General features: G+C 33.4%; 1 protein-coding gene and 1 long non-coding RNA gene across 2 annotated transcripts in view; one reads left to right on the top strand and one right to left on the bottom strand.

The window, feature by feature from the left end:
* Positions 1 to 4,448, bottom strand: part of LOC136030227 (uncharacterized) — a 60,465-nt gene extending 56,017 nt beyond the window's left edge. The window contains exon 1 of the long non-coding RNA XR_010618216.1: positions 4,341 to 4,448. This is a non-coding gene — a long non-coding RNA (uncharacterized LOC136030227). The remainder of the gene's footprint in view (positions 1 to 4,340) is intronic.
* Positions 1 to 16,310, top strand: part of LOC136030225 (trichohyalin-like) — a 185,779-nt gene that overhangs the window by 1,785 nt on the left and 167,684 nt on the right. The window lies entirely within an intron of this gene.

Raw genomic sequence — 16,310 nt, forward strand, 5'->3', positions numbered from 1 at the left:
TTACAACCAGGATCCCCATAGCATCTTTTGGTTTGTTTCAACATCCTACTCAACATTCTCTGAAAGTGTCAACTTAAAACGTTAAGCCAGGGGTTCCCAACCTTTTTGTACTCTAGAGCACATTCTAAAATATCGGTAGAGTGACGGGTACCAACTATATTTAATCAACAAACTCCTTCCATAAATTCTCATTCCTTTAATTTATTTTCTTGTATTAATTATTCATCAATATATGATGAACAAAACTATTTCAAATAATAAAATAGTTGTTCAAGTTATATAAACTCAGAGAGATGTATTAACAAAACGTAAAAAAGGCTCATCGGTGAGTCGAGATCTATATCTTGATTTCTTGAAGTTCATGTTTGAAAATAAGGATTCGAATCAATACGTAGAACCAAAAAAGGACCAAATTTTATGTGCCACTTCTTTTCAAAATGGAAACCTTTTATGTCCACGGTCTTCCAAGAGTCCTCTGATATTAAAGATTATAGGAAAAAATCATTATCAAGTCCAAAATTTCTAACTCTAGTTCTTCTTTCGTACCTTGAACAAAATCTACAATACATGCGGCAGCTTCCATTACATTTATTTGGCAAGTATAAGGATTAACTAGACCTACGTTGCCTGAGCAACGTCAAGTGTTGCGGCAACCTTTGTCCGGCTTCGCCGAATAAAGTGTTGCGAGAGCAACGCTTTGGTTTTGTTTCTTTGCTATCGGCTAAACGCTGAAGATGTCAGTCTATCGAAGCAATTTAAAACGTTATGTTCAAAGAAGAATGCGATCAGTAATCAAATGATCAAAGGCTATTTCTCAGCATTGAAAAAACAACAATAACAAAAGAATGCGATCAGTAATCAAATGATCAAAGGCTATTCCTCAGCATTGAAAAAACAACAATAACAAAAGAATATCGAAAGAAGGGACTAAATTGACTTTGCAGCCAGTTGAACTTTATCCTTTTCAATCGTAAACATCGTGACGGATGAAAGCTTAGAACAATATCTAATATAATCCAGTTGGTATTATAAAGCTATCTGTGACTTTTCAGGATCAAAATACCATAAATGACACAATTAATTATGAAGAAACTACTATGATATATTTTTATAAGCTCATCACAAGCTATCGAGATAGTACGGATAGCACGGATAGTCATTATCCCAGTCAGGCGAATCATTCCTACACATCAATCCAGTGCAAAATTTGGCATTTCAGGTTTTAAAAGGACAAAAACAAATGAAATATGATGTGGATAAGGTCTTAAGAGACGAGCAGTGTGGCTTTAAGAAGGGTAAAAGATGAGAAATTGGACTTTTGAATCATCAACCACCCGAAGTCCTTAACCTCAAAAAGTATGGACAGCCACTTGAATCAGCCAATCGAAAAAGTTCAGTGAAGGTCCTTTCCTTGATTGGTATTAAGTGATAAAAAAGAAGTTTTGTTTTTCAAATCAAGCAGTTAGTGGTAACGAACTATAAATAAGGAGTGACTTGGGCTAATAGTAGCCGAAACTAAAAAAAAAAGAATTTCCATAACAATTAATACAGCAAAAAATTGAATTTTTATGCTGATTTAGAGCATATAAGATAAATTAAACTCAAACCTACTCATCACATATATATAAATATATATATATATATATATATATATATATATATATATATATATATATATATATATATATATATATATATATATATACATATATATATATATATATATATATATATATATATATATATATATATATATATATATATATATATATATATATATATATATATATTGAACTAATTCCTTAAAATTCCTAATAATTTTGGAATTATTAAAGTTAAATATTAAAACATTTAAATTGCATTCTTTTTTTTAACTGCAAATTATGTTCTGGTCATGAGAAGGCGTAGGTCCTACATATCTTAGTCTCTGCTTGTTTTGAGTTTTATTCGGCTATTCATCGTAAATTCTGTTCGCTTTGGGTTTCATTTATTAATTGATGGTGATTTGTGGGATTTTCACGCTTGGAAAATTATTTAAATTCATTTCTGCTGATATTTTGGTTTACTATAGCTCTTTATTTCTCTATGTAAGACTTATTTTGTTGAAAAAGTTTTTTGTTTATTTTATATTGACATGGTATTTTTTATTGGAAAGAATATTTAAATCCTTTCGCTGCTGTCCTACAAGAATATATAGTTTGGCTTACTTTATATGTTGAAGAAATATTTTCACAAAATCTTGAATAACACACGCCCTCTTTAAAATCTGGACACACAGTGCTGTTTGATTTATTTTTTTACCTCCTCAAGTTTTCTTGAAAAATAAAAGTTAATACCATTCCCAAAACTCCTAAACATGCTCAAAACACTCCTCAGCATGCACTGAATGTTTCAACCTAATATTCTAGCGCATTCTTGATATACTGCTAATAAAGCATCTGACAGGCTGCATACATACAAGGTGTTTCATCATAATTTAACATACCCCCCAATATTTTTTGAATATATCTCCTTAATACACTAAGCCTTAATAGTACTATTACCAGTAGTAATAGAAGTAGTCGGGGTAGTATAAATATACTAGCTTATGATTGGTTCAATATCCTCCGTAATTTGCAATGGCAAGTAGATTGATACTCAACTATGAGTGTCAATCTATTTGATACTCATAGTTGTTCCTGAAATATAGCTGTTACAGCTTTTAATAACCTGCATCCACATAGCGTGTTTAAATTTAGTTCCCTATCCTCTTCAACATTACCTGAAAGTTTCACAATAATACCCTTAGCTTCAGAAGAAATATTATTAGCCGTCGTAGCAGTGGTCGTAGCATTAGTAGTTATAGTAGTAGTTGTAGTAGCAGTAGTGGTGTTCGTAGTTGTAGTAGCATGCACATTTTGCATTTTTTCTAGTTCAATATCCCCCAACATGTATACACACTAAATGTTTTGATTTGGTTAATCACTCCCCTCAACATTACCTGAGAGTTTCACAGTAATATCGTTGGCTTCAGAAGAAATAGTAGTAGCCGTCGTAGCAGTGCTCGTAACAGTAGTAGTTGTAGTAGTAGTTGTAGTTGCAGTAGTAGTGTTAATAGTTGTAATAGCATGCACACTTTGCTTTTTGACTGGTTCAATATCTCCCAACATGTATGCACACAAAATGTTTTGATTAGGTTAAACACTCCCCTCAACATTCTCTGAAAGCTTCTCTTGAATGCACTTGGTCTTTTTGAATACCAAAGGTCAAGCATACCCTCTTTCCCAGTGACAAATACTAAATCAAAAATGGGCAAATTATATAGCTTACTGCCCTTGCTCTGATGTATTTTTTTGGGGGGGGGGGGTTGAAACCCACAACATCACAGAGACATAGCTACTGAACCTTTTAACTATGCTGAATAAAATGGTTGACCAAAATTTTTGATTGGATATGTTTGGAGAATTTGATGGGTTTGAGAGAGGGCTCCTTGTTCTATAATTACTTTTGACTCCTGAAAAAGGTACAAGAACTCTTAAGTTTCAATCAAATGGGCTCTTTTAAGAGTTTCCATGATGGCTGTGCGCTGGCTTGACATTGTTTATATGCCCTTTCGAAATCCTGCATGCACACAGTTTTTTTTGTTGCATCGAAAATCCCCCTAAACTTTTCTTGAAAGTTTCACCTTAATACCCTTAGCCTAATTACTAGTAGCAATCGCAGTAGTATTAGTAGTATACATATAGTGCCGTTTGGTTAGTTCAAAATCCTCTACAACATAGGCCTACCCTGAAAGTTCCAACTGTTACGCCCTTTTGAGAGCCAACATACTAACATTTTGCTTGATTTAGCTCATCACCAGCATACACATTCCTTGAAAGATTCATCTTAATACTTTTTAGTAGGATTTTCGGTAGGTGAATACATCGAGGAAAATATTCTTTTGGGGGAACACACCCAGTTTAATACGCTGGCTCCCAGACCAAAAAAATATGGGAAAAATTGTTTTACTGATTTACACCCGAAATTGTTGAACTGTTTTGCACCAAAAAGAGGCCAAATTTTTTCTCCGACCGATTAGCAGCTTAGTGGGAATGTCAATGGGGCCGAGCGAAATTAATTGGAAATAGATATTTGTAAAATTAAGAAAAAGAAAACAAAACTCTTTTTAGTAAATGTCTGTGAATATATATACTTAAAAAAAGAAACAGTTGTAGTAAAATTGAACTTCAACATATTATTTTAACAAAAGTGGATTACATGAATGTGAATACATGTCTATATATGGACTTCTGCTAAATAAGGGCATGAATGGCTTCAACCCTATGGAAAAAATAAAATTATGTAGATTTTCAACTCACAAGAAATGATCCTCCTCCCAATCCACCCAAAATTCGAGATTTAAACTAGTATCAAAAACTCATTCCAGAAAATCACTGCTGTCCAGGAATTTTAATTGAACATTAAAGTTTGGTTCAAATCTGAAATTGCAATTCGACAGTTTATTTCTATATTCAGCGTCCTGTTAACATTTTGCGCCATCTATATGAAAATTTCAATATAGGTAGCGTATCCAAAAAATTAGTATACCAAATATTTGGCTATTTTAAATAACGTGGGTTCACTTTTATATGCATACCCCTGCTAACCTGCAAGAGGCCTTTGCTCAAAACAAGCTTAACTTTGGAAATATACTTTATCACAGTGCTTTAGTTGGAAAAAAAAGAAGAAAAACATCAAAGTAAGAAGATTGAGCTGAGCGGTAGAACGTTTTTTGAGCAAAGGTTACTGCCCAGCTTTCTTGCACAAGAGGTTCTAACCCGATCGATGTGGGTTTTCCAAGAGATTATGTGAATTAAAATAAAATATGATGTTCATAAGGGTTTAAGAGAAGAACACCATAGCTGTAGGAAGGGTAAAAGATGAAAAATGACATCTTTATATCATCAGCACCCTGTAGTCCTTAATCTCAAAATTATGAACAACCACTTGAATCAACCGACTGAAAAAGGTCAGTGAAGGTTCTTTCAGTGATGGCATGAAGTAAAAAGAGAAGTTTTGTTTTTCAAATCAAACAGTTAGTGGTAGCGAACTATAAATAAGGAGTGACATGGGCCAATAGTAGCCGAAACTATAAAAACAGAAATTTCCATAACAATTGATACAGCAAAAAATTGAATGTTCACGCTGATTTCAAACATATAAAATAAATTAAGTTCAAAGCTACACTCGTCAAAAGCTATGAGCCTGAGAAAGTTTGCCTGATTTTTGTAAAAAGACAAAACATCCGCAAAAAGGCAAATGATCTGAATGAAAATCCCTCAGCATATCAGAGAACCCTATTGTGGAAGTTGAAGCTTCTACAAACTGTAATGACTTGCATTTTTTTCCCAGAGAGAAAGTCACGGATCCGTGTTAATTTGTTTTTTCCCAGGGGTCATCGAATCAAACAAATGACGCTTGAAGGCTAGAAGAGGGCTCATTCGAACGATAAGCAAAAGTTCTAGAGCCCTTTTTTAGTAGTTAAAGAGATTATGAACGGAGAAGTTGCGTTTACTGCCATTTTGTGGCATCAAACTACGATTTGTAAAAAAGAGGACCATTTTGCTATCGAATAAAAATTCTAATATAGCCGGTCTATTTAAAAGTATTAAGAAACTATACATTAAGCTTCTCAGTTGCAGAGGAGGCAATGCCAAGCGATGAGGCATTTGTTATCCAAAAGTTTTGAAAGATACTATTCCTGAAATACCAAGATCATTTGTTTTGTTACGAAAAAAAAACAACAAACAAATAGACACGAATCCGTAACCATTCTTCTAAAAAAAAAATCAAATTTCACATTTTTTTTTTTTTAGATAAGGGCTTGAAACCTCTGATATACCTTATTCAATGGTAAAATTTTATTTAAGAACACTCGGCTTCTTGGGGGCGTTTCCCCTTTTCTCGCAAAATCAAGCGAACTTTCCTAGGTTTTTAACTTCTGCTGAAATAAATTTGAAATTGCAAATTTTTATAGCTTTAGAATCACCATAAAAATTTGATTATTCATTATCATTGATTGTTCTTTGCTTACAATTCTTTGACACAAGCTGTTTAATATATTTGAAATTAACATAAAACCCAGTATTTTCATTTAAACGCCAATTTAAATGAATATTTTGGCAATACTTTCCTTATCCACCTGCAAATTCTCCAACAAAACTGAAGATACCCCCGCCCCTCTCCACCTTTTATGCCGGTTAGCATTTGAATATATTCTTTTATGTTAAAAAGATAAAAAATTTCTGCAATAAGAAGTGAGCAGTTGAGAATTGTTGTTAGTATCTATATTAAGGGTCAATCCAAACAAAGAGAGATTACAGATTAATTAATACCACCTTCCTCCTAAAACCTATTTCCTTTAACTCAGGGTTCGAGGCAAGTTAGAAAATTTGGGCGTAAAATTACACTTTCCGAGGGACCAGGTCTACTCCCAAACACAGCAAGAACAATGACCGCTGGTCTTCTTTCATAATACCTGATGTGCTGTACATAATTTTATCACACAACAAGTGAACATTACTTAAATGAACCTTTGAAATGAATGTCAATGGTAATAGTATTGCCTAAATAACTACTACGGCACCCTTCCTGTGATATTTCTTGCAGCAGTTACTAGGTAGAGACACTAAGACCAGTTTCAATTGAAATTTGAAGGATTACTGCCAGATATTTTTTTCGCCGATTGAATATCCTTGGTGGTTGATATTCTTTTCTTGCTAAAAAAAATAAAAAAATAAAATCTTATGCTATAACTGAATGGATACGACCTTGACAAGGGCTTTGTTTTTTGAACATGTACTCTGATAGTTTGCAAATCTGTCATCGACTATTTGTAAACATATATGACATGGCTCGTGGCCCTTCCATAGCCTGTGGGCCCTCCATGTCCCTCACATGGCCCCCTACTCACCTTTGCTCTTATAGTCCGTGACTAGATAGTGTTTTCGCCGATTGAATATCCTTGGTCGGTGGATATTATTTTTTGCTAAAAAAAATAAAAAAATAAAATCTTTTGCTATAACTTAATGGATACAACCTAGACGAGGGCTTTTGTTTTTGCATATGTACTCTGATAGTTTGCAAATCTGTCATCGACTATTTGTAAAAACCTATGACATGACTCGTGGCCCTCCCGTAGCCTGTGAGTCCTCCTTGTCCCCCACATGGCACCCTCTTGACCCTTGCTCTTATAGTCCGTGACCCCCATGGCACTTCCTTGCTCGCAGCAAATCCTGGCCATTGGAGCTCCATTTCCTGTGGCTCATTATGCCCCTGTGACATTCCATGATGCTTAGCATTAAAAGTTCCGTGGCTTATCATAAGCCATGAAACTCAGTAGTCCAAAAACCTCCATGTAACGTGGCACTCCATTGTTGCAGGTACATCCATGGCTCACCCCCTAAAAGAGTACCCTAAGCAGGGTCCTCCTTATGTTTCAGTCTTGAGAAATAAGGTGAATTCATATCTTATTTTACATCTTATGGTTAGAAAGTATATTTCGAATAACTTATTGATCATGGACATGTCAAATTCACGCACTTAAAACATATCGCATTTTATTACTATTGTTAGACTTTTTTAAGAAACTGAGGTTTCAATCCTGATAAATATATTAACTTCATTTTTTCAAGTGGTATCTTATGGCTAAAAATTATATCTCGAGTAACTTGTGGAACACGAGCGTTTCAGACAAATACGCTGAAAATATACCAAAGTATCTGATTCTAATGCTAGTTTTGATCGTTTAAAAAAAACTTGGGTTTCAGTCTTGGGAAATAAAGTTCTCTCATGCCTCAAGTGGAATCCTATGGCTAAAATTACATCTCGATCAAATTTTTAACCATGGGCATTTCAAATGCATACCATTAAAATATGTCAGATTTTATTACTATTGTTAAATAGATTTCAGTCTTGACAAACAAGATGCTTTCATGCCACAACTGGCATTATACACCTAAAAATTATATCTCGAGTAGCTTATGGACAATGGACATTTCAGACACCTAAGCTTGAAATATATCCAATCTTATTACTATTGTTAGGTCATTTTAAAAAGCTTTGGTTTCAGTCTTGAGAAATAAGATACCTTCATGTCTCTCAAGTGGCCTTTTATGGATAAAAATTGTGTCTCGAGTAAATTTTAGATCATGGTCAATTCAAATGCTTAAGTTTAAAATATGTCTGACTTTATTACTATTCTTCAGAAATAAAATACCTTCATATCTCAAGAGGTATCTTAGGGCTAAATTGTAAATCTCAAGTAACATGTGTGGAAAAATTCATTTCAGACGCTTACGCTTAAAATGTATCCGAATTTATTATTATCGTTAAACTGTTTTACAAAATTAGGCTTCAGTACCTTCATACCTCAAATAGCATCCTATGACAAAAAAGTATATCTCGAGTGACTTGCGGATAATGGGTGTTTCAAATGAGTAAGCTCAAAATATGTCTTATTTTGTTACTATTTTTGAATTGTTTTCAGAAACTTAGCTTTCAGTTTTGAGAAATAAGATACCTTAATGTCTCAAGTGCATCTTATAACTAAATAATGTATCTAGAGTAACTCGTAGAACATGATCATTCTAGACGCATACGCTTGAAATATGTTTTACCTTATTGCTATTGCTAGGTCGTTTTAAGAAAGTTAAGTTTCAGTCTTCAGATATAAAATGTCTTCATGCCTCAACTGACATCCTATACCTAAAAATTATATCTCTAGTAACTTGTTGACTGTGAGCATTTCAAACACATACGCTGAAAATATATCTTATTGTATTTATATTGTTAGATTGTATTAAGAAAATTAGGTTTCAGTCTTGGGAAATAAGATACCTTCACGTTTCAAATGTATTCTTATGGGAAAAAAGTATATCTCGAGTAACTTGGGGAAAATGAGCATTTCAGACCCAAACTTTTAAAATATCTCTGATTTTATTACTATTGTTAGATTGTTTTAAGAAACTTAGATTTCGGTTTTGATAAAAAAAATTCATGCCTCAAGTTACATCCTATGTTTAAGAAGTATGTCTTGAGTAACTTGTGGATCATGGCATTTCAAGTGCATGTGCTTGAAAAAATCTGATCTTATTACTATTGTTGGATTGTTTTAAGAAACGTTAGATTTCAATCTTTAGACGTAAGATACCTACATCTCTCAAGTGGAATTTTATGTCTAAAATTATATCTCAAGTAACCTGAATACTCGAGTAACTCGACGCATACACTTAATATATACCTAATTTTAATACTGTTGTTAGTTCATTTTAAGAAACTTAGGTTTTATTCTTGAGAAAAAAGTATCTTGATGTCTCATGTGACATCCTATGGCTAAAAAGTATATCTTGAGTGACTTGTGGAGCAACGGCACTTTAAATGCATGCACATAAAATTTATCTGATTTTATCACTATTGTTAGATCGTTTAACGAAACTTTGGTTTTAGTCTTGAGAAATAAGATGCCTCAACCGGCATTATATGCCTAAGAAGTATATCTCGAATAACTTTTGTACTATGGGAAATTCAGACAATTGAACCAACGGCATTATTTGTTAAGCGGGTATCCAATGTAAAAGAATATTTTATATTGGGGGCCATTTTGTCTGTCCACTCGTTGAAATGTATTTTGAAGCAAAAGCAGTTATAGATCATAGGGAAAACTCTGCTGATTAATACGAAAGCTGAAATAGTCCTCAAGGTACTTCACAAGTGAAAGAATGGTGTGTATTGGAGTCAACCTGTAGGATTTAGGCATCTTTACTTTCTTGAAATAATAACGAGCAACTGTCTACAACGAAGGCAATTTTCAAAGGGTCGTGAAACTCACTTTAGAAAAAAAAAAAAAATAATCAAATTTCAAAATTCAAAACGCGCTTACAGGATTTTGACGAAGTCAGAAAATCATGCATACAATTTTGTAAAAGTCTCAAACACACGAAGAAAATTTTTGAAAAGTTAAAAAACGTTTACAAAATTCTTTAAGTCAAAATAACATGAAAAGAATTTTCAAAATCAGAAAAGCTCGAGCCGGATTTGAAAAATGTCAGAAACACATGAACAGAAACATAAGAAAAAAATGTTCGAAATATTCACACGTCAAGAAAAGCTTAAAAAAAGTCCAAATGTACCAACAGGTTTTTTTTTTATAAAAGTCAGAAAAACACAAGAACAAAATCAAAAGGTGAAGTAAATTTTCAAGTAAATTTTCAAAAAGCCAAAACAGGCTTATAAAGTTTTTCAAATTATAGAAACACTCGAACCGTTTTCAAAATGTTGAATACATGTAAGCAGAAGGTTGAAATTCAGAAAAACACGGAAAATGTTTAAAAAGTCAAAACAAACTTAAAATTTTTTCAACAAATCAGAGCCACACGAACAGAACTTTCAAAAAGTCAAGAAAACACGAACCATATTTTCAAAAAGTCAGAAATACCCAAAGAGAAATTTGAAAAATTCAGAAACAGATGGACAGAATTTTCAAGTTAAAAACATGCGAACAAAGTTTTAGAAAAAATCAATGACACTAAGAGAAACTTCAAAAGTAAAAAACAGAGAAAGAGAACTTTCAAAATTAAGATACAAGCGAATCTAATTCTCATAAAGTCAGAATCATAAGAATAGAAAGTTGAAAAACTTAATAGCACACGGGAAAAATTTTCAAAAAGTAAGATTAACCTAAGATAACTGTAAACTATTTTTATCTAGTTTAAATATCCCTCTGTTAGTTTTCCTAAGTTAGCTGTTAACTATTTTAATCTAGGTTACATATCCCCATGTTAGATTTTAAAAAATATGAATGGAGTTTTAAAAACGTCAGCAAAACACGTAAACGCAATTTTCAAAGAAAAAACATGTCAACAGAAACTTAAAAAGGTCAGAAAAATACGAAGAGAATTTCTGAAAAGTCAAAAATACTTTAAAAATTTTCAACTAGTGAAAAGCACACGAAAAGAATTTTCAAAAAGTCAGAAACACGCGAGTTAAACTTTTAAAAAGTCAAAAATATGTTAACGGGAACTTGAAAAATTCAACTCCACCTGAACAGAATTTCAAAAGTCAGAAATATGTGAGCAGAACTGTAAAAAAAAGTCAAACATGTGAATAGTATAACATGTAGAAAAAGTCAAAAGTACGGGAACAGGACTATCTAAATTTTCAAAAAGTCAGAGACACGGGAACAGGCCTCTCAAAAAGTAAGATACATCCGAAAAGAATTTTCAAAAAGTCAGAAACTTCTGCATAGAAACTTTAAACTTCAAAAATGGACAAACTGAATTTTCAAAAAGTCAGAAATAGGTGAACACAAATTTGTAGAAGTCAGAAATACGTGAGCAAACGTAAGATATAAGTAAAAAAAGTGAATAGACCATTTAAAAAGTCAGAAATATGCCAACAGAAACTGGAAAAAAAATCAGAAACACAAATAGAATTTTCATCGTCAGATTACCTCTTGATTATTTTAACTGGAGTATCTCCATGTTAGCTTTCGAAACAAACTAACAGAGCTTTCAAAAAGTAAGAAAATCACTTGAACAAAAGAAAACGGATAAAAAGAATTTTCAAAAAGTCAAATTAAGTTAGCATAGTTTTTAAGAAACAGATATATACGAACTGAATTTTCAAAAAGTTATAAACATGTGAACAGAAGCTTAAAAAAGTTAGAAAGTCACGAAATATTTTTTAAATTTTAGAATGTGCTTACAAAATTTTCAACAAGTCAGGAACACAAGAATAGAAATTTTAAAAAGTCAGACACACGCCAACCGAATTTAAAAAAATGAAGTTCTTGAACAGAGGTTTGAAAAGTTCAGAAACACGCGAACACAATTTTCAAAAGTCAAAACATGCGAAAGGATTTTTCAAAAATTCCAACACGTGAAAAGAAGCTTGAAAGAGTAAGACACACGGAAATAAAACACTCCTAAAGAAGAAATAAGTGAATCTCCTACGGAAACAAGTGAAGGGAATTTTCTAAATGTCGTAAACACGTGATCAGAAAATTTAAAATATCAAATACACACAAACATAATTTTCAAATAAAAGTCAGAAACATTCAAATAGAAATTTGAAAAAGTCAATAACACACGAGCGGTATACAAACCACTTCTACACCTTTACCAGTTTTAAAAGGAGTTCTTCAAGGTTTGGTGCTAGGTCTCTTTTTATTTCTTGTTTATATTAATGTCTAGTGAATGGTCTTGATTATTTTATTCACCCAGTGTTATTCACTGATGACAATAACTTTTTCATTGTAGACTCTTTTAGTTTATAGACTCATTTGCTTCATTTTAGTTTGGCATTCTAGAGAGCTCCCCACCTTCTTGATATTGTCAAAAATGGTGCCTGTTTATTGGCATGGTGCTTAACAGTAAAAAAGTGCGGTTATGAGGTTTAAAATGCCATATCGTATGTTGGAGCCCAGCGATATGATCTATTTGTTTTATAGTGAAAATAAATCCCCCAGGTTATTACAGTTAAATTCGTAGGAGTGTTCATTGATTCTTTTTTTACATTTAAAACCAATATAGCACACACGCGCTCAGTCCTTTTAAGGCAAATTTCAATTCTAAACCGTGGCCATTCAGTTTTGTCACCTAATATTATGCTTAATCTATATTTTGCTGTTGTGTTTCCGAGCCTTTCTTATTGCTTCGCTGTTTGGGGAAATATCAGCAAATCTACATTTCACTCTCTTCAGAGAGCGCAGAACAGAGCATTAAAGGCTGCTTTTCACTTTCCTGGACAACGCCCTTCTACCAACCTTTATGCAGATACATGTTTTAATACACTTGATATTATTATTGCCAAAAGGAATCTTTGCCTTTCCTTTAAGGGTTTCTATGGGCTGTTACCTGAAGTTCTCCAGTGGCACCCTCTCGGGTCGTCGTCATCAAGTAGATACCTTTTATCACTATGTAGTCTTTCTCGAAAGTTATCTACTCCAAAGTGTTCATCCACAGCTGGTAAGAAATACCCGCTTTACATTTCTATTTTATTATGGAATTCAATGCCAACCAATTTACCTCTTCATTTTACACTGCGGTCTATTTACCGACGTTTTTTCCGTTAATGGAATTAATTTAAACGAAATCTAGGCCGATACAAATTGTGAGACATATAGAGGATTGTATGCAACGGTCGGCTGTTAGGTAATAATCACCTTCGGCAATGAGGGATTAGCAACTTTTGCTAGTTGGTGTATCTATTATTTGTTTCCAGTGTATTTGATGGTAAAACCAATTTGGTTCCAGTGGTAAGACATATAGGGGACTTGTAAGTAATAATCTGCTGTTAGGCTACAGTCAACTTAAGCGATGAGGCGTTTGCAACTATGCTAGTTGGTATACCCATTTATTTGTTTCCGGTGAACTTGATGCCTATCATGGGAGAGGTACTTATAAGTAAGACTTGGTTCACTTTGGGCGAGAAACGGCTGTTAGCTCATAATCATCTTCGGCAATGAGGGGTTTGCCACTTTTGCTAGTTGGTGTACCTATTATTTGTTTCCGGTGTATTTGATGGTTAAACCAATTTGGTTCCAGTGGTAAGACATGTAGGGGACTTGTAAGTACTAATCGGCTGTTGGGCTACAATCATCTTCAGCGATGAAAGGTTTGCAACTTTTGCTAGTTGGTGTACCCATTTATTTGTTTCCGGTGAACTTGATGTCTATCACGGGAGAGGGACTTGTAAGTAAGAATCTGTTCACTTTGGGCTAGAAATTTGTGCAAATTGGTGCACATTGTATTCGATCTATTAAAATCTGACAGAATTAAGTGTTTACGCAACGGGTGCAAACGATAACGTAAAACAATGAGGTAGTTTCGTAATAATTAGTGTCACCTATGGTATTTTAATCCTGAAAAGTTACGGATAGCTTTATCCTACCAACTAGATTATATAAGATATTGTTCCAAGTTTTCATCCGTCACGATTGAAAAGAATAAAGTTCAACTTGCGGCAAAGTCAATTTAGTCCCTTCTTTCGATATTATTTTGTAGTTGTTGTTTTTTCAACGCTGAGAAATAGCCTTTGGTCATGTGATAAATGATTGCGTTCTTGTTTGAAAATACCGTTTTAAAAACTTCGATAGGCTGACAACTTCATCATTTAACCGATAGTGAAGAAACAAGCACAAACGAGAATGTAAAACAATGAGATAGTTTCGTAATAATTAATAGAATGTCATCTATGATATTTTGATCCTGAAAAGTTAAGGATAGCTTTATAATACCAACTAGATTATATAATAAATTGTTGCGAGTTTTCATCCGTCATGATGTCTACGATTGAAAAGCATAAAATTCAACTGGCCGCAAAGTCAATTTAGGCCCTTCTTTCGATATTATTTTGTTGTTTTTTTTTCAGTGCTGAGGAATAGCCTTTGATCATGTGATTACTGATCGATAGCGAAGAAACAAAACCAAAGTGTTGCTCTCGCAACGTTTTAGTCGGCGAAGCCGGACAAAGGTTGCCGCAACATTTCACGTTGCCTGGGCAACGTAGGTCTAGTTTTGTCTGGTTCTCTCTCTTTCTCGTATTTTATCTTATCTTTTTTTTCTCTTCTTTTTCTCTTTACATGTGTATGAAATTAATTTATCTTTGGTATAGTGTGTTAAATGTAATGGATCCCCCAACAAGTTAACTTCAGGGGATCTTGTGTTTACATGGTGTATTATAAGCTCTATAGTGTATTCAGTGTTTAATAAATGAATGAATAAATGAATGTATTTTCAAATTGCCAGAATAATCTAAGTTAGCTGTCAATTATTTTAACCTAATTGACAAATTAGGTTAAATATTCTCTTACCTTTAATACCCGCTTAACAATTCATGTCGTTAGTTCAATTGTCTGAGATTCCCACAGTTCAGGCGATGCTCGAGATACATTTTTTAGGTATATGATGCCGGTTGAGGCATGAAGGTATCTTATTTATTAAGAAAGCTACCTAAGTTTCTTAAAATGATCCAACAATAGTAATAAAATGCGATATATTTTAAACGCATGCATTTGAAAGGCCACTGATTTACAATTTACTAAAAATATATTTTTTAGCCATAGAATGTCACTCGAGGCACGATGGTTTCTTAAAAAGATCAAATAATAGCAATAAAATACGATATATTTTTAGCGTATACGTCAGAAATGCCCAGGCTCGACAAGTTATTCGAGATATACTTTTTAGGAATAAGATACCACTTGAGACATGAAGGTATTTTATTTACCAAAAAAGGAATAATTTTTTTTATCCCATTAACAACCCCAGAAAGATTTGTCTCGATGGAAAAAAAAGATATCCACTAACCAAGGATATTCAATCGAAAACTAAAATACTTGCCAATAGCCCCTCAAGTTTTAGTAGAAATTGGTACTAGTGCTATAGCAATCGGTAAATGGCTGTCTGTTGTTATCCAATTTTAGTAGCCAAGATTCACATAATGTCTTTCGCTTTGCTTTCGATTTGTCTCTCCCTGAAGTCAAAATTTTATTTCCATTTGGACCCTTAACACTCTCAGGAAGTTTCAAATCGATTTATTAAGCTGTTTTTGAGACATTAGGGACCTGGTTTAACGAAAGTACCTTGGTAGATTCTAGTCTCAAAGGAGGCAAAAGTACAAAAACTTTTAGACAAATTTGGGACTAAGACTGTTCAGCCCCTCTTTTTTCCCTTCTTCAAGATGAAACTCGAGGTCCACATTGTTCTCCAGTCCCCCTATAAGAATCTCCTCGAAAGTTACCGCTTAATCTCACATTCCGTCCTCAAGGGATTGCAGGTATACTATTTTGATTGCTGGACAACTGAAAATGACCGTTGCATTACTTTTCCACTTAGCCAAGAGTAGATTATACGTCCTAAGTAGTGATACAATACTGGTTTTTGTAACACCCATGACCGCTACTCCTTTGTTCCTGTAATGATTTAAGTTGAACGGCGATTCCCTCAAGACCCAAATGCTATTAATTTTCTAAGAGATATGAAGGTGCATGTTACGTAATAGGGAATGTTTTGTAAGAGATGCAGGTTTTAATTACGCAATAGGGAATGTTTACTTTGGTTGTTATGTAATAGGGTTTGGTTGTTACATTTTCTTATTGTTACGTAATAGGACAAAAAAATGTTTTGTGTAAGATACCATAAAGTTTTTGCACCAGCAATTACAATGGGACAGTAGTGATGCCTCACTGATTTTTATGACACCCGTAGCCGGTACTCCTTTTTTCCTTTAATTAATTAAGTTGAACGGCGATTCTCTCAGGAACCGGGGATTATTAATTTTCTAAAATA

The sequence above is a fragment of the Artemia franciscana genome, chromosome 8, assembly GCF_032884065.1.
Source record: "Artemia franciscana chromosome 8, ASM3288406v1, whole genome shotgun sequence".
In the NCBI taxonomy this organism is placed as follows: Eukaryota; Metazoa; Arthropoda; class Branchiopoda; order Anostraca; family Artemiidae; genus Artemia; species Artemia franciscana.